The 25,245-nt window shown below is 34.0% G+C and overlaps 1 long non-coding RNA gene across 2 annotated transcripts; it reads right to left on the reverse strand.

Annotated features, from left to right (window-relative positions):
* Positions 1 to 8,235: 8,235 nt before the first annotated feature.
* On the reverse strand, positions 8,236 to 24,395 carry LOC144287551 (uncharacterized). 2 transcript variants are annotated; one of them, XR_013355334.1, is made up of 5 exons: positions 24,362 to 24,395; positions 23,103 to 23,300; positions 17,723 to 17,866; positions 12,180 to 12,313; positions 8,236 to 8,431 (listed from the first exon to the last, which is right to left on the reverse strand). It is a non-coding gene; the product is annotated as an uncharacterized LOC144287551 (long non-coding RNA). The 2 variants fall into 2 exon arrangements; XR_013355335.1 differs by having other exon boundaries at positions 23,086 to 23,300.
* Between the last annotated feature and the right edge of the window lie 850 nt (positions 24,396 to 25,245).

The following is a 25,245-nucleotide window of genomic DNA, read 5'->3' on the forward strand; positions in this document are numbered from 1 at the left end:
GTATGTAGTAAAATTAAAAATGAATCCAGGGAAACTATTTTCATATGTATTAAAATCTCAGCTTAAACAACCTGACTATATAAAGAGCACTATCTATTTAAAAAGTCAAAAGAGTAAGACACCAATAAAAAGAGCTATATGATCTAAACAGTCAAATCTGAGAGAAAAATTTAAATGCATAAAATTTAACTACCCAAAAATCAAAAAAATGAGAAAGAATGAAACTATGTAATAGCATTTTTTGCATAGTAAATTGCAACATTTATAAAGAATTATAGTACTCATTATTGTGGAAGATTTGATAAAATGTATGTTTTTATATTCTACTATTTTTGTTAAGCATTTATATGAAATATTATGACATTTCAGAAGAAAATTCAGCAATATAAATTAAACATTTTAAAATATGTACATTTTAACTTGGTAAATCAACTTCAGAAAATTATCCTAAGGGAACATTCAGAGATGATATCAGAATTTTATGTACTATAAAATTCACTGTACTATTGTCATGAAGAAAAGAAATGGCTGAAATATTCTTCCCTGTGAAAACTATGAAATTGATAATGTTCATTACAAAAAGTTGAATATTATTTAGACATAATAAAACATATGTTTGAAGAAAATGATATAGGAAAATAGCCACAATATAAAGTTAAAAGTAGACAAAGTTAATTTTACTACATAATTTTGTGTTCTTGTATACAGGTATATGTGTAAAAGGAAAAAGGAAAAAGTACAATAAATACTAAGTATTTATAGTGGTTTTTTCTCTTGGCTGTGACATTCTGGGTGATTTTTAAAATAGATTTTGTTCACAGAATTTTGTACTTTCTAAATATTCTTCCTTACTTCTTAAGATTCAAAAAAAATATATTGAAAAACAAAAAAAATAAGCCATCTACTTCCACTTAACTTAAAGGGAAAAAAAATAAAAGAGAATAGAAATGGAGAGAAAAGAAAAATAAGTCACAAGTAGTTATTTAAATAAGCCAACTGGAATTTTATAAACAACAAACATTCAAAACACCCCAATATCAGTTAGTTTGCCTTTGGTAGTATATGAGAAAGCATTTGACCAGACGGTCCCATTTTCCTGTTCTCTTTGTGAAGTGCTCTGGTCCATGCATTTCTGAATCAGAATGTCAGCAAAAACAAAATCATTAATTGATGATGATGAATTATCATGAATGAAAGGCTTTGTCTATATCTTTATGCCCCTTCCCAAACTCACTAAGACAAAACAGATGGCCTGGAATCAAATCTTCAGGTCTTTTTTTGGTGTGGGTTTTTTTTTTATTATTAATTTTTTTAAAGACTTTATTTATTTATTCATGAGAGACAGAGAGAGGCAGAGACACAGGCAGAGGGAGAAGCAGGCTCCATGCAGGGAGCCTGATGTGGGATTGGATCCTGGGACTCCAGGATCACGCCCTGGGCCAAAGGCAGGTGCTAAACCTCTGAGCCACCCAGGGATCCCCTTTTTTTTTGGTGTTTTTTAACATAGAGCTCTCCCTAACTGTATCAGCAGTAACTGAGTTGAATGTTGCTCTCTCTCTTCTGAGCCTTACCCTGGCATCCAACTCCCAAAGAAAAGCCTCACCCAACGAGAGTAAGAGTCACAGAAAGAAATAAAAAAAGAGATGGAGTCCTCAAAAGACCAAATATCCTCACTCAAAATATCTAACTTAGTTTAAAAAAAAAAAAAGACCACTCAATTTTTGCCAGTATTTTATATAGGAAATTGGTAGTTATAAAATCTTTGTAATACAGGCTTACAAAATAAAAAGCCTCTAGATGGAGTCTCCAGAACAAATTCCAGAATACAGCAGAAGTGAACATCCAGGGAGCTAATACCACTGGCACAATCAGAGAGGGAAATGAAGTCACCGGAATTAAAGTAAAATAAATAGAGGCTCTTGGGTGCCTCAGTCAGTTAATTATCTGCCTTTGGCTCAGGTCATGACCCCAGAGTCTTGAGATCGAGCCCCATGTTGGGCTCCTTGCTCAGTGGGGAGTCAGCTTCTCCCTCTGCCTGTTCCTCCTCCCGCTCGTTCTCTCTCTCTCTCTCAAATAAATAAAATCTTTTAAAAAATAATAAAGTAACATAAATAAAATAGTAAATAAATAATAAAATCAACCACTGTAGAGATATTTCTAAGTACTTCTTTAAAAAGCCCTAGTGTCAGAGGAGAACCCAGGCAGTAACCTCTTTAACATCAGCCACAGCAACTCATTCTAGATATATCTCCTGAGGCAAAGGAAACAAAAGCAAAAATGAACTATTGGGACTTCATCAAGATAAAAAGCTTCTATACAGTGAAGGAAACAGCAAAACCGAAAGGCAACCTATGGAATGGGAGAAGATAGTTGCAAATGACATAAAGGATAAAAGGCTAGTTTCTAAAATATATAACAAACTTATCAAACACAACACCCAAAGGAATGCAAAAACACTAATTCAAAGGGATGCATGCACCCCTACGTTTATAGCAGCACTGTATACAATAGCCAAATTATAGAAAAATCAGTGTCCACTGATTGATGAGTGAATAGGGAAGAGCTTGTATACATACATGGAATATTACACAGCCACAATTAAAGAATGAAATCCTGCCATTTGCAATGACATGGATGGAGCTTAAGAGTATTATACTAAGCAAAACAAGTTAGAAAAAACAAATACTATATGACTTTACTCATTTGTGGAATTTAAGAAACAAAACAAACTAGCAAACATGCAAAAAAGAGAAAGAGAGAGGTGAACCAAGAAACAGACTTAACTGTAGAGAACAAATTAATGGTTGCCAGAGGGGAGGGGGGGGATGGGTGAAATAAGTGTTAAGGATTAAGGAGGACACTTGTTGTTGATGACTGGGTATGGTATGCAAGTGTTGAATCACTATATTGTACACCTCGAACTAATGGTACCCTGTACGTTAACTAACTGGAATTTAAACAGAAACTTTTAAAAATAAATAAATAAATAAATAAATAAATAAATAAATAAATAACTCTAGCATCCTGAAATTCTTCACATACCCTAAGAATTAGATTTATAACTGTTATTCTGGAAGATGACTTAGATCTAAACAGATAATAGAACCTTTTAGTTCTCTGAGAGTCACAAATGGTTATAGCTCAGACAAGGTCTCTAGATTATGGCCTAGAATAAAGTACTTGGTCTTTAGGTATTTATATTTCAAAAGGAATGAAGCCCCAGAACTCTCTAGATTAAAAAAAGCAGAGGGATTATAGTAACCTATGAAAGGGTTGGGGTTAGGGCTCAGGCGTCCCTTGCATTTCCTTTCAGGAGAACAGGACACCTGCCTCTTTCCTTCTACAAGTGGGGAAAAAAAAAAAAAAACATGTTTTACCTTTCACCTATGGAATATCTGGATATTTGTGTAGGAAAATCTCCACTGGCTCTTATCACTTCACCTGGGGATAGGGCAAAAAGGGAACCAATTGACTTATTTTCATCATGAAGTGATAAATAAGAGATCTATCCCTGATCCAGAATGCCTCCTGGATGCATTCAGAATAAAAATGATAAAAATGAATTTTATGGGCAGCCCTGGTGGCTCAGCGGTTTAGCACCGCCTGCAGCCCAGGGTGTGATCCTGAACCCAGGATCGAGTCCCACGTCAGGCTCCCTGCATGGAGTCTGCTTCTCCCTCTGCCTATGTCTCTGCCTCTCTCTCTCTCCTCTCTGTGTATTCTCATGAATAAATAAATAAAATCTTTTAAAAAATGAATATTATAAACCCCATAATCACCAAAGTATCAATAATAAATTCAGGGATCCAGAAGCTAAAACACCACAAAACTGGAGACTAGACATTGAGACACTTTTGAAACAAAACCCTACATCATCTTAACCTTGACTGCCAGAAGAAAAAATCATCTGGAACAGAAATTTGGCTTCTGACTCATGTTCATTACCCAAATGTCATATGAAGAAATCCAAATTGTAAAATGAATTGGCATTCAGGATTCCAGCTACCAGGCAGCCTAAAAACACAATTTTTGTTCTTTTTTCTTTCATACCACAGAACACATGAATGAATGTTGAGTATGCATGTATATACAGACACTTGGTAAAACTGTATTGTTATAAGATAATGAATCAACAGAACCAGGAGTTGGTTCTTTGAAAGAATTAATAAGATAGATAAACCATTAGCCAGCCTTATTAAAAAGAAGAGAGAGAAGACTCAAATTAATAAAATCATGAATGAGAAAGGAGAGATCACTACCAACACCAAGGAAATACAAACGATTTTAAAAACATATTATGAACAGCTATACGCCAATAAGTTAGGCAATCTAGAAGAAATGGACGCATTCCTAGAAAGCCACAAACTACCAAAACTGGATCAGGAAGAAATAGAAAACCTGAACAGGCCAATAACCAGGGAGGAAATTGAAGCAGTCATCAAAAACCTCCCAAAACACAAGAGTCCAGGGCCAGATGGCTTCCCTGGGGAATTCTATCAAACGTTTAAAGAAGAAACCATACCTATTCTACTAAAGCTGTTTGGAAAGATAGAAAGAGATGGAGTACTTCCAAATTCGTTCTATGAGGCCAGCATCACCTTAATTCCAAAACCAGACGAAGACCCCACCAAAAAGGAGAATTACAGACCAATATCCCTGATGAACATGGATGCAAAAATTCTCAACAAGATACTGGCCAATAGGATCCAACAGCACATTAGGAAAATTATTCACCATGACCAAGTAGGATTTATCCCCGGGACACAAGGCTGGTTCAACACCCGTAAAACAAACAATGTGATTCATCATATCAGCAAGAGAAAAACCAAGAACCATATGATCCTCTCATTAGATGCAGAGAAAGCATTTGACAAAATACAGCATCCATTTCTGATCAAAACTCTTCAGAGTGTAGGGATAGAGGGAACATTCCTCAACATCTTAAAAGCCATCTACGAAAAGCCCATAGCAAATATCATTCCCAATGGGGAAGCACTTGGAGCCTTTCCCCTCAGATCAGGAACAAGACAGGGATGTCCACTCTCACCACTGCTATTCAACATAGTACTGGAAGTCCTAGACCCAGCAATCAGACAACAAAAAGACATTAAAGGCATTCAAATTGGCAAAGAAGTAGTCAAACTCTCCCTCTTCGCTGATGACATGATACTCTACGTAGAAAACCCAAAAGCCTCCACCCCAAGATTGCTAGAACTCATACAGCAATTTGGTAGCGTGGCAGGATACAAAATCAATGTCCAGAAATCAGTGGCATTTCTATACACTAACAATGAGACTGAAGAAAGAGAAATTAAGGAGTCAATCCCATTTACAATTGCACCCAAAAGCATAAGATACCTAGGAATAAACCTAACCAAAGATGTAAAGGATCTATACCCTCAAAACTATAGAACACTTCTGAAAGAAATTGAGGAAGACACAAAGAGATGGAAAAATATTCCATGCTCATGGATTGGCAGAATTAATATTGTGAAAATGTCAATGTTACCCAGGGCAATGTACACGTTTAATGCAATCCCTATCAAAATACCATGGACTTTCTTCAGAGAGTTAGAACAAATTATTTTAAGATTTGTGTGGAATCAGAAAAGACCCCGAATAGCCAGGGGTATTTTAAAAAAGAAAACCATATCTAGGGGCATCACAATGCCAGATTTCAGGTTGTACTACAAAGCTGTGGTCATCAAGACAGTGTGGTACTGGCACAAAAACAGACACATAGATCAATGGAACAGAATAGAGAACCCAGAAGTGGACCCTGAACTTTATGGTCAACTAATATTCGATAAAGGAGGAAAGACTATCCATTGGAAGAAAGACAGTATAGTCTCTTCAATAAATGGTGCTGGGAAAATTGGACATCCACATGCAGAAGAATGAAACTAGACCACTCTCTTTCACCATACACAAAGATAAACTCAAAATGGATGAAAGATCTAAATGTGAGACAAGATTCCATCAAAATCCTAGAGGAGAACACAGGCAACACCCTTTTTGAACTCGGCCACAGTAACTTCTTGCAAGATACATCCGCGAAGGCAAAAGAAACAAAAGCAAAAATGAACTATTGGGACTTCATCAAGATAAGAAGCTTTTGCACAGCAAAGGATACAGTCAACAAAACTCAAAGACAACCTACAGAACGGGAGAAGATATTTGCAAATGACATATCAGATAAAGGGCTAGTTTCCAAGATCTATAAAGAACTTATTAAACTCAACACCAAAGAAACAAACAATCCAATCATGAAATGGGCAAAAGACATGAACAGAAATCTCACAGAGGAAGACATAGACATGGCCAACATGCATATGAGAAAATGCTCTGCATCACTTGCCATCAGGGAAATACAAATCAAAACCACCATGAGATACCACCTCACACCAGTGAGAATGGGGAAAATTAACAAGGCAGGAAACCACAAATGTTGGAGAGGATGCGGAGAAAAGGGAACCCTCTTACACTGTTGGTGGGAATGTGAACTGGTGCAGCCACTCTGGAAAACTTGTGGAGGTTCCTCAAAGAGTTAAAAATAGACCTGCCCTACGACCCAGCAATTGCACTGCTGGGGATTTACCCCAAAGATACAGATGCAATGAAACGCCGGGACACCTGCACCCCGATGTTTATAGCAGCAATGGCCACGATAGCCAAACTGTGGAAGGAGCCTCGGTGTCCATCGAAAGATGAGTGGATAAAGAAGATGTGGTTTATGTATACAATGGAATATTACTCAGCTATTAGAAACGACAAATACCCACCATTTGCTTCAACGTGGATGGAACTGGAGGGTATTATGCTGAGTGAAGTAAGTCAGTCAGAGAAGGACAAACATTATATGTTCTCATTCATTTGGGGAATATAAATAATAGTGAAAGGGAATAGAAGGGAAGGGAGAAGAAATGTGTGGGAAATATCAGAAAGGGAGACAGAACGTAAAGACTGCTAACTCTGGGAAAGGTGGTAGAAGGGGAGGAGGGCGGGGGGTGGGAGTGAATGGGTGACGGGCACTGGGGGTTATTCTGTATGTTGGTAAATTGAACACCAATAAAAAATAAATTAAAAAAAAAATCAAATAGGTTCTTGTGTTTTTTAGGATCTGAAAATACTGTCAAAGTAAGTGGAAGATATTTGAGCAGCTACAATAGGGGAAGGACTTGTTAGCTACTTCAAGTTGAAATTTTTCAATGGCTCCTTTAGAAGTTGAGAAAAAAATGTTCTTCCATTCTGGAAGATATAAATTATGTATAATTTAATGTATTTATAAACCTGAGAAAAAATGATATTCAGAGTATAATCACTGCCCACGTAAATCCTATATTACATAGAAACATTACCATCCTCCAACCATGGGTACACATAGAATGTTCCAAGTAGAAATAAAGATCTTTAAACATGTTTTCCCTTTCCATATTCTTATCTTTATATATTTGTTAATATCTTTAAATATTTGTATACTATGAATTTTTCTGCAACCAAAGGACAGGGGAAATACCTCATCTAGATTTCCTGTAAGAAACATATGTAAGAGATGCTATAATAAGGAAAGGGAAAAAAATGAAATAGCAAAGTATGTCAGGAAAATGGGGGGGGGGACGACAGAAAATTCATTAACAGCAATAAAGAATAGACATTTAATTAATGGAATCTAGGGCCCATTTAAGAAAACATCCAGGATTTTTTTTAATGAGATACTCCCATAACATTCTGAAAAGTAGACTGTTAAAGTTCTAAGATTTGAATGTGTGAAGCAAATTTTGAAGAGGATTTAATGCTTTCACGGAGAAATGAGAGTGGATTTATGGAAGAAAGCAGAGATGTGACCACAAACATAGCCAGGAAAAGAGAACACATTTGAGCTAGAGCTCTAGAATCACACTCCAAGACAGTTTCCTCTCTTCTTCCCTCCCATTCTATCCACTGAGCACCAACAAATAAAATTTTCTACAATTCATTTTTTCTCTAGTCCAAATAACAATATCTCAAGTGTTAACTGCTGTAGGAACATGGATTATGCCTAGACTTGAAACTCTTTAGGTAGTATGTAGAAGAGAGGTCGGAGGTTCAATCTCAGGGGTCCAAGAGTAAAATAAACCTCCAACACCACCTTTCACTCCTACGTCTAAGGAAAAGAAAGATATGGTAGTCAAGCAATGAATTAAAACAAATAGCATAAATTTTGATAGATTTTATTTTCAAATTTTAAATCACTGGATAAATTATTTTAAGCTTTAAATTGATTTTCTTCAAATGCAAGAAAAAATAGAGAAGAGTCTGTTGTTCTGCCATGAGGGACAAATGACAGCTTGCAAGTGCAGCACATCTTGAAACCAGTAAAAATGTCAGATTTCAGTAAAATATGTTGATGATTTTCAAAAGAAGTATCTTGAGCATTTGGCTTCCTTCAGTCCTCCAGTTAAAGGGTAAGAAAGAAAATATTAAAAGCTAGTCTCTTGGTCAAAACAGTATAAAGCAACTTTACATGGTTGTTAACATTTTCTGCCTTCTTAGAAAACATAATTTCTGAGGTAGTAAAATTAATCTTCTCACTATCACTTTCTCAAGAATTCCAAGTAAGTAATTTTCAGACTGCACAGTCAGATTTATGGAAAAACCGACTATTTTCTTTTTTTATTTTTTCAAACTATTTTCATTAGCAATTAGAAGTCATCATAATCATAGCTATGTCCAGATTAAATGTGCACATTTGGATGACAACCATGATATTAAGTTACTATGTCACCTTTGCCAGTGTTACCATGGCAATATCACAATTAAAATTATCCAAGTTAAAACTAATAACCTCAATATGCAATTAACTAACAGTGTGCAAATGTAAGAGAATGTCCTGATTGAGAAAACTGAAAAAATGTACAGACATTTTGTCCCTCTTTTTTCCTTCTTCTTCCAGGAAAAAGGGACAAAGAGTAAAATGTAGAGAAAAGGGAAATTACTGATCATTGTTAAGCATTCTTTCAGTAAACACTTTATGATCTGCTATAAACAAACTTTAGAGCAACTCTCTTTGTCACTCCTTCCCTTATGTTCCCGTTTGATTCACTGTCGATATCTTCTTTGGTTCTGAATAGAAGTTGGCCTTGGTTAAGCACTCCTTCATATTATTTTCCACATTCCTTATCTCTCCCTCTCCCATTTATAAATGAGGTTCCAATGCTGGCCTCTAGCGTGGGAAGGAGTACTAGCATCACAAGTGGGATGACAGAAATAAGAACAGTTTCCTTACTGTAAGCATCATCACATTTACTGTCTTAGTTGGATCCCACCTTACAGGAGATCCTCACACAAGAATGTAAGTCCAAGTATTTTAACTGCACAAGAGAGCTCACAAAATATATATGAAGAATCAGGGAAAGTGAAATAAACCATAAAATGGACGTGAAAGATCATGTTTCTAATAAGGACAATTGGGGCTCAATTTCACGATGAACCCTCTGAGATACGGTGTGAATATACCTCAGAATCAGCCTACTCAGCCATGTAGAAAGCTAAATCATTTCTGTTCTGATTCCATCACCCTTTGGTGAGGATGGCCTCTGCCATATGATCTTTTCTCTCCCACTTGACTGTGCCTGTATGTAGCCCCCAGCAAGGCCCCTCTCTGCTAGAGAAAATCCTATGGCACAGAAGAAAGACATGCATAGGCCCTTGTCATAAGCAGCCATCAGATTGTCAATAACTTCAGATAAACTCAAGTGAACCAACGAAATATGGAGCAGACATTAGTGGGGTCAGCTCTTTATTTGATATAAGACTCCAAGCCAGATTCTAGAATGAAAATAGTTAGCAAGACAAACATTGAAACCTCATGAAATTCAAGGAATTTATAATAGCAAGCAAGTCCAAAATTCTGAAAAAACAACAAATTGATTACATTTGGTACATTTATGTAACACCTGACATTGTGTCTTATCCCGGTAATTTTTCAGCTTAAAGGAACCATGCTGCTCCTGCTTCTCTTCCCCACCAAGCTACACAGAAATTCCATACTGTTATTCCACAACCCACCCAGCCTTTATACTTCATGATTCTATAAACCACCTGAACTCTATCTGGGAAAAGAGACTGTCTCTGTGCTTTATGTTATAGAATTGTTCTATAACAATTGTTACAATTGTCCTGTAACAACCACCAATTTCTCAGTCCTCAGCCCAAGGTGGAACAGCAATGAACAGAAATAAAACTTTCCCCGTAGTCTATTTCACTGCCTAAAATTTTGTTATTTAGGCAGTGAAATAGACTGTTGGGGAGTTACTATAGCTCCTTTTTGATAATAATCTCTTACGCTCTGATTCCTTAAAGACTCAGGATTTCCACAAACTGAAAGTCCATTTAAACACACAAATCAAAAGTGTATTATCAGTAACTCAGATGCTCCCTAAAGCCTCCTCCTAGTATCTTTTCAACCTATAAGTATCCACATTCCTGACATTTGTCACTGCAAATTAACTTTGCCTGCTTTTGAGTATAATACAAATGGAATCAAATAGTACACACGGTTCTACGTGGGGCCCTTCTTCAATATAATACACGTTATTGTAGGTAGCAATAGATAATTCTTTATAACTTTCAGATAGTCTATTTTATAAATTCACCACAATATATTTCTTCTATAGTTGTGGATATTTGTTTTATTACTAATTCTTAGCTACTGGAAATAGTGCTTCTACAAGAATTATTGTGTATTTGGTAGATGCATGTATGCATTGCTCTTATACACGTGCATAAAAGTGCAATGCCGGACCAAAGATTGTATGTATTTGTTAGATTTTTTTGGATACTATTAAAACTTTTACAAAGTGATTTTATCAGTTTTATTTCTCAATTGTTTGCTTCCATACTTAGTTTCTGCTAAATACCATTATATTTGGTTTCTTTATATCGACCTTGCTAGATCCACATATCCATTTTAATAGAACATCAGACAAATATTTTGGACTTGCTATATACACAATCATTTTAATAGCAAATGCTTATAATTTATTTCTGCTATTCTAATTCTTAGTTTTTTAAATCTCATTTCACTTGCTAGGACAACCAATTTAATATTGGATAAAAAAGGTGAATAAAAATTGTTTTAACAAGCAATTTGAATCAATACTGACTTTGGAATAAAGCATTCGATATTTTATTATTAAATACATTGCTTGCTGAAAGATTTTTGTAGCTACTCATCAAAAGGAGATTGACTTTTTTCCGAGTGCTCTGAGCACTTATTTTGGTCATAAATTGCGGTTAAATTTTATCAGATGCTGGTTTTGCATCTACGGAGACTATTATTTTCCTAAGGCTGTCACAACAAATTCCCACAAACTCTGTGGCTTAAAACAATAGAAGATTCCTTTCTCTCAGTTCTGGAGACTGGAAAGTCCTCAAAAAGCAGTGTCCTCAGGGCTGTACAATGGCTCTGAAGGAGAATCCTCCCCTGCCAATTCCAGGTCCTGGGGGCTTCAGACATTTTTTTACTTTGTGGCTTTATAACTCCAGTCTGCCTCCTTCTTCACATGATCTTCCCCTCTGTGTATCTATTATGTATCTCCTCTTCCATGTGTTTTATAAGAATGCATGTGATTGGATTCAGAGCCCACCTAGATAATCCAGGATAAATTCTTCCTCTCAAGATCCTAAACTTAATCACACATTTAGCCATATCACCTGAAATTCACAGATTCCATGAACTTTACATGGATACCTTTTAGATGACATTTTTTGGCCTCCAAAAATTCATATGACTTGTCTCTTTTTTTTTATATGGTGAATTCTATTGTTTTATATTTTTAATGTTAAACTAACCCTGCAATTCAAGGATGAATCCAACTTGATCATGATACATTATACCTTTTATGTATTGTTGGATTTGATTAGTAATATATTGTTTAGTTTGTATTACACCTGTATTCGTGAAAGATATGCTGTAATCTTAGAATTTTTTTGTCCAGTTTGGTTATAAAACTTTTACAGGCATCATTAAAATGAGTTTGCAGTGTTCTTCCCTTTCATATAATATATCTGGGAGAGTTGTTTAAAGTTTTATGTTAATATTTCTTTGAATGTTTGGGCGTATTTGATAAATTTATTTAATCCTGGAAGGTTATCTGTATGAAGATATTCATTATACATTTGATATATTTAGTACTCACCAGATTTTCATCTTATGTCATTTGTGTTTTTTTCTAGGAAGTCACTGCTCTAGGTTCCATCCAGGCTAGGTCTTTCACATATATTTTCATGTCAGAAATCTTGCTAAAAGAGCTGCTCTTTTCTAGGATGTACACTTCTCATGGTGATGAGAGGGAATGTAAAATGTCAAAAGAAACCATAAAAGCATATTTAAAGCCTCTGCTTGAATGGAGTAAAAGTCCTATCCATGCTCATTTAATTGGTCAGTGCAAGGAATATCCGTAGCTCAACATCACTGAAGTGAGAAATATAACATTCTTATGAAGTAGGGAGGAAAATGAAAATTTGCTGAAAAATATTATACTCTAACCACCATTCTTTTAATATACCTATTTTTAATAAGTAATAATTTTAATATTTCTTTATACTTTTAGTTTGTCTCTTATAAACAGCATAACTTATATTTTTTCATCTCTAGTCTAAAATCATGTATTTTAATTAAAGCATTTATTTCATCAAATGACAAAGCTTATATGTTATGTTACAAAAATTATACCATGTACAAGATTGGGCAGAACTATGACTTTACTTTAGACGTCCTAAGTATTTACCAGAATTGTTAATGAAATTATAGGTCCTTTAAATTTTGGGGTGTTAAATTACTGGCTATGTAGTTGATGCAAATTTTTACTGCAGCTTGATTTAATTATAATGTATATAGAACAAGTCACATATTCTCAGGAAATAGTTTGATGGATTTGACAAATTTATACAATGTTGCAACAATACCAAAATCAGTTTTTAGAATACGTTCCATACAAAAAAAAAATATGTTCCTTTACGCCATTGGTCAGCTATCCTTTTGTATAGATGAACATATTCAAATGGCTAACATTTTGTTACAGTTTCTCTATCTTTACAAGGAATACTGGACTTAATTATTCTTTTAATGTCTTTGGCTAAGTGTATCAGAATAATAACTTTCCCATTAAAGTAAGTTGAAAAGCATTCCTTTCTCCATTACTATTTGAAAAAAGTTAAGGGAGACTGTTAAAATTTCTTAAGGATTTTTTAAAACAAAAATCACCAATGAGCAATTAGAACAAAATTTTACTTTTTGGGATGAGTTTAATTATTAACTAAGCTAATTAAACATTTAAATTTATTTCACTGATGTAAGATTCTTTACATTTTTTCATTTCTTGATGCAGTTGTTTTTCACAAAATTTGTCCATTTCATTTAAATTGCCATGGTAATTAGCATCAAATTATTTATCATACTTCCTTATTATCATCTTAACATCTGTAGGTCATATACTGAGATCCTAGCTTTTATTCTGGAATTGGTATTTCTTAAAATTGATCATTTACCCAAAGTTTTATCTAATACTGTTTTTAATACAATCTTTGGTTTTATTGGTTTTTGTTGCTTTTATATATTGCTTTATCCTCTTCTTTTTCATCATTTTCTGCTCAGATCTTTTTAATTTCTTTCTTTCTGTCTGCTTACATTAGGATTTAATATGCTCTTCTTTTTCTAACTTTCTCATAGTGGAATATAGAAAAATAACTTTAAGTCACTGTTATTAAGCTCCCTAGGCTCACCTTGTCCCATAAATACTAGAAAACCATTAAATAATTCTAAATACCCAGAAATTGACCTCAAGGTGGCAGAACAAACTACACAACTAAAGACCACATTAAAGAAGGTAGAAAGGGGAGTGATGTGGTTTGGGAGATATATGAATCATGGCCACTGTGGTGGGGAGAGGGCTGCAGTCACAGAGAAGGTTGAGAGACACAGTAACCCAGGGGCGGGGTGGGGAGTGTATGGGGTATATGAATCCCCACAGCAACTGGCTTGGAAAGTAAGAGGAGATGAATTTCATGGCTTCTGGCAGCCAAAGGGCTAAGTCTGAAGTTTTAGAGGTCAGCAGGCTTGGCTGGGGTAGAGCCCAGAGAACATTGCTTTGCACGTGGAGGGAAGGCAGGCAAACAACCTGCAAACATACAGCTCAGAAACATCAATCAGAATAGTGTCTGGGCACACAGTGGAGAGGTTAGTTGCTCATTTTGGAGCACATCACAGAGAGGCAGCATTCACGGAAAAACCACTCTGGGAACAAAGTAATGACAGGTACCATATCCCTCCACCACCCATCAGTGAAAGCACAGAGCCACCTGCAAGAACCAATGTAGTGTCCATAGTGCTACCTAACTTGCTCATCAAGACTGGTCCCACTTCCTCCAGTGCTCCAGTAGAACTGCCCTTTGGTGTCTTGCTTGCCTCAGTCCCAGCACTGAGGCACAGAAGACCAGCCCAAACCCCTGCTCACAACATGTATCCCTACTCAGAAGTTTTGAAAGCCTAGTATCTTGCAGCAAATGATAAGTCTCACTTCATAAGCAGACCACAGCACACATAGTTAAAATGTACCACATTTGGGCCAAGGACCAAACAGTGCCCACAAGAAGGAAAAACAGCCACTGCAGATGATTGGCCTAAAGGATAAAGAAGCCAGGAAGAAACTACCAGAAGAATTAGGCCCTGAAGAACAGGGGACAGTACACTGAAGGGTGCAATAGGATTTCTTCTTCGTAAGACTATACCCTCAAGAAAAGGAAATGGAGCTGACTGTCCTAACACAGAAAAACAGGCACAGAGACCTAGACAAAATGAGAAGACAGAGAAATTTATCCCAAATGAAAGAATAGGACAAGGCATGGCTAGAGATCTAGGTGAAACAGATACAAGTAACATGGCTAATGGAGAATTTAAGGCATATAATCATAAGGATACTTACTGGACTTAAGAAAATTATAGAAGATATAAGTGAGAAATTTAATACAAAGATAAGGAATAATGTAGCAGAGATAAAGGGCTCAATAAATGAAATGAGAAACACAATTTACAGAATGGGCAGTAGGCTGAAAGAAGTAGAGGAATGAATTAATGACCTAGAAGACAGAATAATGGAAAGAAATCAAGCTGAACAAAAGAGAGAAAAAAGAATTATGCAAAATGGGAATAGATTTCGGGAACTCAGTGACTCCATCCAATAATTTGTATTATATGAGTCCCAGAAAAAGAATAGAGAGAAAAGTGGCCAGAAATTTTATTTGAAGAAATAATAGCTGAAAACTTCCCTAGTCTGGTAAAGGAAACAGATATGCAGACCCAGGATACACAGCGAACCCCCAGCAAAATCAACAAAAGCAGATCCACACAAAGACATATTGTAATTGGCAAAATATAGTGATAAAGAAAAAATTTTAAAAGCAGCAAGACAGAAGAACACAGTAACATATAAGGGAAACCTGATAAGGCTAGCAGGAGATTTTTTTAAGCAGAAGCTTTCTAGGCCAGAAAGAAATGGCATGATATATTCAAGGCACTAAATATGAAAATGAATTTGCAGCCCAGAATACTCTAGCCATGAAGGTATCATTCAGAGTAGAAGGAGAGATACAGAGTTTTCCAAACAAAAACTAAAGGATTTCATGACCATTAAACCAGCTCTGTAAGAAATATTAAAGGGGATATGTGAGTTGAAAGGAGGACCAAAAATGACAATATTAAGGTAGGAAACACAAAATGAATATTTCTGTAAAAAAAATCAAAGAATTTACAAAACAATATGATGTAATCATGACAACATATACCTAAAATGTGGGGAGGAAGGGGTGAAGAATGAGTTTAAATTTAACCATGAACAAATATAAACTGCTATATGCAGAAGTTATATACAAATCTAATGGTAACCTTATATCAAAAGCCACTAGTAAATATGCAAAGAATGAAGAGAAAGAAATCCAAATACATGACTAAAGAAAATCAGCAAACCATGAAAGAGAAAGACAGGAAAAGATCAGAGAAAATCTCCAGAAACAATAAGAAAACAAGTAATAAAATGGCATGAAATACACTTATATCAATAATTACTTTGAACATAAATGGACCAAATACTCCAATCAAAAGACATAGGATGTTAGAATGGGTAAAAAAATAATAATAATAATAAAACTCATCTATATGCTGCCAACAAAAGACTCACTTTAGACCTAAAGACACCAGCAGATTGAAAGTGAAGAGATGGAGAAATATCTACCATGCAAATAGATTTCAAAAGAAAGCTAGAATAGCAATACTTATTTGGATAAAATAGAATTTAGAACAAAGACTATAATAAGAGACAAGGAAGGACACTATATAATAGTAAAAGAAACAATCTAAGAATATATAACAATTGTAAATGCTTATGCACCCAAGATAGGAGCACGCAATTACATAAAATCGTTAACAACGTACATCAAGGAACTAAAAAAAATCAATAGAACACATCAAAGATGGGATCCCTGGGTGGCGCAGCGGTTTGGCGCCTGCCTTTGGCCCAGGGCGCGATCCTGGAGACCCGGGATCGAATCCCACGTCGGGCTCCCGGTGCATGGAGCCTGCTTCTCCCTCTGCCTGTGTCTCTGCCTCTCTCTCTCTCTGTGACTATCATAAATAAATAAAAAAAAAAATTAAAAAAAAAAGAACACATCAAAGAAACTAGGACCTGGGTCTTTTAAAAAAAATCATAAATAAAATCAATAAGTAATCAATAAAATTGATAAACCCCTAGCCAGATTTATCAAGAAAAAAAAATAACAGAAAGGACTCAAATAAAATCACAAAGAGAGGAGAAATAACAACCAACACCACAGAAACACAAGCTATTATAAGAGAATATTATGTAAAACTATATGCCAATGAATTGGACAACCTAGAAGAAATGTATAAATACCTAGAAACATGTAAACTACCAAAACTGAAGTAGGAAGAAATAGAAATTTTGAGCATAAACAGAAAAAAAAACAAACTGAATCGGTAAACAAAAAATCCCAACAAAGGTCCAGGAACAGATGGGTTCACAGGCAAATTCTATCATTTAAAGAGGAATTAATAGCTATTCCAAAAAAATAGAATAATAAAGTAAACTTCCAAATTCATTCAATGAGGCCAGCACCACCCTGATACCAATATCAGATAAAGACATCAGTAAAATGATGAAAAGTAAAAAAGAGAACTATAGGACAGTATCTCTGATGAACACAGATGTAAAAATTCTCAAATTCCAAACAAAATACTAGCAAACTGAATCCAACAATACATAAAAAAAATCATTCATCATGATCAAGTGAAACTTACTTCTGAATTGCAAGAGTGGTTCAATAATCACAAATCAGTCAACATAAAACATCATATAAATAAGAGAAAGGATAAGAATCACATGATCAGGGGATCCCTGGGTGGCTCAGTGATTTAGTGCCTGCCTTGGGCACAGGGTGTGATCCTGGAGACCCGGGATCGAGACCCATATCAGGCTCCCTGCATGGAGCCCGCTTCTCCCTCTGCTTGTGTCTCTGCCTCTCTGTCTCTGTGTTTCTCATGAATAAATAAATAAAATCTTAAAAAAAAGAATCACATGATCATTTTAATAGAGGCAGAAAAGTATTTGACGAAGTATAATATTCATTCATAATAAAAATGCTCAACAAAGTAGATTTAGAGGAAACATACCTCAACATAATAATGATCAAATATGAAAAACCCACGGGTAATATCATCCTTAATGGGAAAATACTGAGAGCATTTCCTCTAAGGTCAGGAACAAGGCAAGGATGTCCACTCTCATCACTTTTATTCAACACAGTACTGGAAGTCCTGGTCATGGCAATAGACAACAAAAAGAAATAAAAGGCATCCAAATTGGTAAGGAAAAATTAAACTTTAACATTTGCAGATAATATGATACTCTACATAGAAAACCCAAAAGATTCCACCAAAAACCTGCTAGAACCAATAAAAAAGTTCAGTAAGGTTACGGTATACAAAATTAATGTACAGAAATCTGTCATTATAATAAAATAATAATCAAGCAGCAGAAAGAGAAATTAAGAAAACAGCTCATTTACATTGCACCAAAAATAATAAGATATCTAGGAATAAACCTAACCTGTACTTTGAAAACTATAAAATGCTGTTGAGAGGACTTGAAGGTGACACAAAGAAATGGAAAGATATTCAATACTCATGGAGTGGAAGACAAATATTATTAAAATGTCAATACTATGCAAAGCAATCTATACTTTTAACACAACCCCTATCAAAATACCAACAGAATTTTTCACAGAACACTATTAGTAGAAATGCTAACTGCTACAGCTGCTGTGGAAAATAGCATGGAATTTCCTCAAAAATGTTAAAAATAGAACTACCCTGTAATCTATCAATCGTACTACTGAGTACCCAAAGAATATAAAAACACTAAAGTGATACATGCACCCCTATGTTTATAGCAGCATATAGCTAAATTATGGAAACAGCCCAGGTGTCCATCGCTTGATGAATGGATAAAGAAGATGTGTTCTGTGCATGTGTGTATGTGTGTGTGCATTGACAAATTATAATTGGTGGTGTTCTTCCTTTCCCATAGATCCCTGTTATCATCTACTGTCATTTTAAATCAGACGGACATATTCCTTGAGAATTCCATATAACACAAGGCTCATAAAACTGGATTATTTCAGTTTTATTTATCTGTAAGTATGTTCATTTAATTTTATTTTTGAAGGATAGTTTCACTGGATAAAGAATTCTTGGATAGTAGCTTTATTCATTTGTTTCTTTTGCTTTTTACTTTCCCAGCACTTTCAATTTGGCATTCAGTAGTCTTTATACGTTTTGGATTTTTTTTGGTCATAATTCAGACATTTATTGTTGTTTCCCAATAAAGGATCTGTCATTTTTCTCTTTTGCTTCTTCCATGATTTGCTCTTTATACTTTGCTGCCATCAATTTTATATATACACATATATAAATAATATAAATACAAATAAAATATATTTATAAATATGTATATGTATATATTTAAATATATAATCCATAGTCCATGTACTATATACTATATATAATGTATATAATTTTAGATGTGATATAGTATATATCATTAATATATATAAATAACATATATATTTTGTGTGTGATTACCCTACTTGGGTTACTTGAGCTTCTGGGATATATAATTAATGATTTTCTCTCATTTGAGAAATTTGTCATTAGTTTTTCAAATATTTGACTTCTCCTGGCTCTTCCAAGATTCCATTTTAATATGTGACAGAGTTCATTCAGAGCACATGATAGGTCTAGGTCAGCCAAAACAAATCTGCATATCCTTGTTCACAAAAATCTCCGTTTTTCTGGCATCTACTTAAATTTTCAGGCTCATTTTGCTACAAAGTACCTTTTCCTATTTTTTTACAACATAGCTTTACTGAATGTATTTTTTAAACCTGTTATATCTTTTTTCACCTTCTAATCTTTGAAAGAGCTACTACCTCTTTATAAAATATTCCTCTCTACCTTTCTTCACTAAAATAATAAGTATTTATCTTTCATGTGTCATTTTAATTATTCATTTCTCCAGTGAAGCCATATTTGCCTATAAAACCATCCAAAGTAAAAGAAACCCAAAATTTCAAAGTTCATTCTAACTTATGAAAAAAAAAGATATACTTGTGCATTCATAGAATGTCCATGTTTTCGAAAATGCCCAAGAGCTCAAATTTAGATTCCTAGTGCTTAAATAAGGAATACTAGCTCAAAATTTTTGAAAGAAATAAAAGTACTTTGTAAAAGTCCTCTGTCACATTGACTTTGCTAGTTTTTGTTTTCTGAATTAAAAACCATATAACTAAACCAAGATGATTTGTTATTGAGATTTTTGTGACATTTCAGGGACAAGATGCTAATAGACCACCATGATACTGCCATTTTGATTCAGCATTGAAGATGTTCAACTTAGGATTCCTGTTTCTAAGTAAATGTGTTCTACCAGAATTGCTGACATTTAAAAATACCAGTGTAGGGATACAGTGGCCACAAAAGAGGTTTCGGTCATTTTGAAAAGTTTTACAGAAAAGCATGTTGACATAAACGTGTGAACTACATTCCATATGAAAGATATAATCATATTGTAGTGTAAAGGTCTTGGAAGAGAATATGAAAATAGATTATTATCAGAAAACCAGCACATAAACACATAAATAGCTAGCAAAGGGATCACCTGTAGAAATGTAGAATGATGTAACTCCAATGACTAACAAAATGAAATTCTTTGCCAATTTTTTTGACTCTGCGATTACTGTATATTAAGCAACTGTTCCTTCACTGAAAGCCATATTTCATATCTGAAATACCTCTTAAGGTTTATCTAAATTTTAAGTTTAAGTATAAAAAAGTGACTGCTATACAATGAAATACTTAATATTAGTGTTCTATAATACATTTTTCCAATATATAAAACTGCATTTAAATTTTTCTACATCAGGGATGCCTGAGTGGCTAAATGGTTGAGTGTCTTCCTTTGGCTATGGTCTTGATCCCAGGGTTTCAGGATCAAGTCACACACCAGTCTCCTCCCCACCAGGAGCCTGCTTCTCCATGTCTCTGACTCTCTCTCTGTATCTCTCATGAATAAATAAATAAAATCTTTAAAAATAAATTTTTCTACATCATTATTTTCACTGTATTATATCAAACATAAATCTGAGTATAAAATAACAAAAAATTAATTATCATGAGCTATCACAGTCCAAAGCAATATCTAATGGTGTAACTAGAAATGCTTGATGATGCTACATGGAATGCTTCTCAACCTTTGTATTTCAGTTAAATGAAGCTCTTCTCACCAATCAGGAAGCTAGCTTGCCTATTGAAAGAAGAGGAAGTGTATATCCACTTGACATTCTGACATTGACACTATGTGTATGAGATAACTGCCAAATTGAGAGTAAATCCAGGAACACAGTCACATGAACAAAGGGAAAATCACCCTCTACCAATAAACAAGTAATGTTTGCCGTTTGTCAGGATCATTACCAAAATTAAACTTGCTTTATTAGTACAAATGGTAAAAAATATAGTTAAGCTGTGAACACATGGTTGAGCAGAAATGGAGACTGTGGACCTTGATATTGATAAAAATATCTTTTTGCCAAACAGATGTGCAAGACATGAAAAAAAAACAGCTGCTAAGCAAAACAGGGAAAAGAAAAATTGTGGTCAGAAAATAAAATGAATTTTAAATTAGACATATTTTCAGTACTTCTTGAAAAGATAGTAGACATAAAAAGTGCCAGACACTAACTCCATGTCTTTTAAAGTTTACATTATATACTTTAAGTAAGTTCTATAGTAAAGAGAGCATAATAAAAATTCCATAATAATGGTTCAGTTTTTTTAAAAAATATTTTTGTTGGTTTCATAAAATTCTGAATTAAGGAATCTCCTAGGTATTATATTGAGATCTCAAACCCAGATTCTTTAATACAGATAAGGAAAGGGCTCTAAAGGATCTTATTCCATTAAGCCTTGATTCTTCTTTTTAGTATGTCAAATATTAAAATGTCTTAAAAATCCCATATAATGTTGACACTAATATTTCAACTTTATGACACATTTTTAATGCCTTCAAAATTTCATTGCCTCCATTTGAAGAGAAGTGCTTGCAAACTTTGCACCTGTTAAAATATCTGATATTTATGAAAATTTTGTCTTCAAAATTTTACATTCATTAAATAACTTATACAGTGTTAAACACTGTTAGTGAAGAGATTATATTAAGACACAGACTAAAAATCTTAGCATACTCAATTAAAGTTAGCATACTTCTTAACTAAACTTAACTAAAAAGTTAGCATACTTCTACAAAAGATCTGTATCTCTATCACTTTAGCTTAGAGAAAACATTTTCAGCTATAAATACTGAATAGTTCAAAGACTAACACTACACTCTCCATATGTAAAAGGTTTTTTCACACGAATTATTCATGGGCCAACTAGAAGTTACATGTAATTTTTAATAGTGTGAAAGGGTAGATTGGCAATATTCTATCTTTCCTATCAGAAGCGGGCTTTCCATGAACATCATTTTATTTGTATAAAAATTATTCTTGGGGATTCCTGGGTGGCTCAGCAGTTTAGCACCTTCTTCAGCCCAGGGCGTGATCCTGGAGTCCTGGGATTGAGTCCCACATCGGGCTTCCTGCATGGAGCCTGCTTCTCCCTCTGCCTGTGTCTCTGCCATTCTCTCTCTCTGTGTGTGTCTATCATGAACAAATAAATAAAATCTTTTTTAAAAAATTATTCTTACTAGCCATATCTTATTATGAAATATAATTAAAGGAAATACCAGGAGAAACAGAAACACTAGTGTCAAATCCTCCCCCTCTTTTTTAACTACTTTACTGAGGTATGCTTGTCATACACAAAGTTGTACATGTTTAGTGTATACAACTTAATGAAATTGGAGATAATTATATATACATGAAACCATCACCACAATCTAAGCCATAAACATATCTATCACTTCCAAAAGCTTCCTTCTGCCCTCTTAATTATTATTACTGTCTTATTTTATAAAGACACTTAACATAATATCTATCAAAAGTCTTAGAAGCAGAGAGCAAAATGGTTGTCAGGTGCTAAAGGGAGGGGAAAAGAGTGGTATTAGTCAAATGGTACAAAGTTTTACTTTATGCAAATGAAAAGGTCTAGATATTTACTGCATAGCATACTGCTTATAGTTAATTATATTGAATTGTATACTTAAAATTTTGCTAAATGTATAGATCTTATATTAAGTGTTCTTATGAAATGAGACAGTACCAATAATCAAGAGGGCAGAAGGAAACATTTGGAGGTGATATGTTTATGGCATAATGCTGCAATGAACATGGGAGTACAGATATTTCTTAGAGATTCTGATTTCAATTCCATTGGATACATATTCAAAAGTGGAATTGCTGCATCACATGATAGTTCTGGTTTAATTTTTTTGAGAAACTTCCAGACCATTTTCCATAGTGGCTTCATTGATTTACATTCTCACGGTGCTCACAGTGCATAAGAGTTTCAATTTCTCCAGATCTTTGCCAAAACTTGTTATCTTTTGTTGTTTTCAATAATAATATCCTAATAGGTGTGAGGTGATATCTCATTATGTTTTAGATTTGCATGTATTTCCCCAATGATTATTGATGTCAACCACCTCTTCAAATGGTTACCAATTGTATGTTTTCTTTGAAGAAATGCATTCCTGTGATTAAAACATGAACAAAGGTGTTTTTATTTTGTTTTCTTTTGCTTTTGCTATAAGTTTGTAAGAGTTCCTTATATATTTTTACATAAATTTTTATCTGATATGTGATTTGCAAATATTTTCTCCTTTCCATAGGTTACTTTTTTTTATTTTCCTCATGTTTCCTTGTGCAAAAACATTTTGGTTTGATGTAGTCCCGTTTGTCTATTTTTGCTTTGGTTGATTAATTTTAGTGTTATATCAAACCCCATTTTAATACATTTCTTTGAATTAATGATTGCTAAAAGTAGACCAGAAGCAGAAATTTAAATACATTTTGTTTTTTTATGTGTATGATATTCTCATTTATCCCCATTGTATTTTTTCTAAATTTGCTCTTAATCTTATTATTCAAACTTTCTTCCTCTCTATTCCTTTATATACATCACATTTCTTATATTATTAAATATTTACTTTAAAGGACTACCCTCTATTCCATGCTAATGAAATCAGTAAAACTTTCAACCTGAATACCTTTGTGTCATTAATATGCACATAATGATTTTTTGCCACATTTGTTCCTGATGAGAAATATCAGGTGTTCAATCAATTTAAAAATGATTTTGAATTTTTAAAATTATTTTTGCATAGATACTTTCAGTGATAAATTTTTAAATTTAATTTTTTTTAATTTAGAAAAATACATTAAGTTTCATATCAAGAGATTTATATCATGATTGGTAATTCTGATTTAACAAAACTATATAAGTTTTAGACTAAGAATTGAATCTGAATCTCTAGGTCATTTTTTCAAATAAAAATGCTTAAATTCAGTTTTTTAAATTATATTTGTATTTTAGCATCCTTGAACATCAAAAATTAAACCCCCACCTACAGTTCAGCTTTCTATAGTTCTCTTTGATTTGTAAAGCTTTTAAAGCAAACTTTCATTCAGAATGATAGATGAATTCATCATTTCCCTGTATTAGTTTTTCACTAAGTAAAGCTCTATTTTTTTCTTATGTAAAAAGGAATTATAGTTTTCTTCCTTTAGAAAAATCATTTTGTAAAAATCTTACTTCTCTGTCTTCCACGCACTAAACTATGGATGACATAACAAAGCAATTTAGGAATAATTCTACTCATTCTTAGCAAGTAGATTGTGAGGTCAGTATTTTTATGCTAGTCAGGTCTGCTTTGTGGTTAGTATCTTGGATTGTCACTGCTAGCTAGCTGAATGTTACATGCTGATGGCAGAAATCCAGTGTGACATCTGACAGTGCGGAAAAAAAATCACTGAAAATTCTTTACACAAACAAAATGCACCAGTATACCCTTGAACATTTTTTATTTAAATTTCAAAAACACTGTTGGTCTCATTCTATATGTATGTCATTGTGCCAATAACTGAAGAAATGCGAAGAGGAACACCTATTTTTACCTTAAAGGCCTCACATCTCTCTCTAGCTTGCTATTATCTCTGTGAGCCCTCTGAAGAGGGCGGGACAGTCATATTTTATCCATTTGATGGATGAGTAAATTCACACTCCAGAACAAGACTAACCAAAGTTAAATCCAGGAGATGAGTTTTCTCCCCTGAACTATGGAGTAACAGTCTAGACAGAGATAATACATTAATTAAAAGTGCTTAGAAATTTTAGAGCAATATGTCAAAGCAAATGCATATCTGTTAAATTTAACAATTAAAATGGTGTTTATATTCTCCATGCCTTTTTTCATTTTTCTAGTAATTCTATATATTACTGCATTTTACAAATTTTTGGTCTGTACTGAATGGAGATAACCAGTGCTTCACCACAGTTTGAGAAGTGCTGCTCTCGAAAGGTATTAAGTGTAACCAATAGCCTTACCCAGTTGTTCATACCTCTAACATACTCTATAATAATATATGGGTTGTTTCAAAATTAAAAAAAAAATCCTCTGCCCAACAATAGGAAACCGA

The sequence above is a fragment of the Canis aureus genome, chromosome 17, assembly GCF_053574225.1.
Source record: "Canis aureus isolate CA01 chromosome 17, VMU_Caureus_v.1.0, whole genome shotgun sequence".
Classification (NCBI taxonomy): Eukaryota; Metazoa; Chordata; class Mammalia; order Carnivora; family Canidae; genus Canis; species Canis aureus.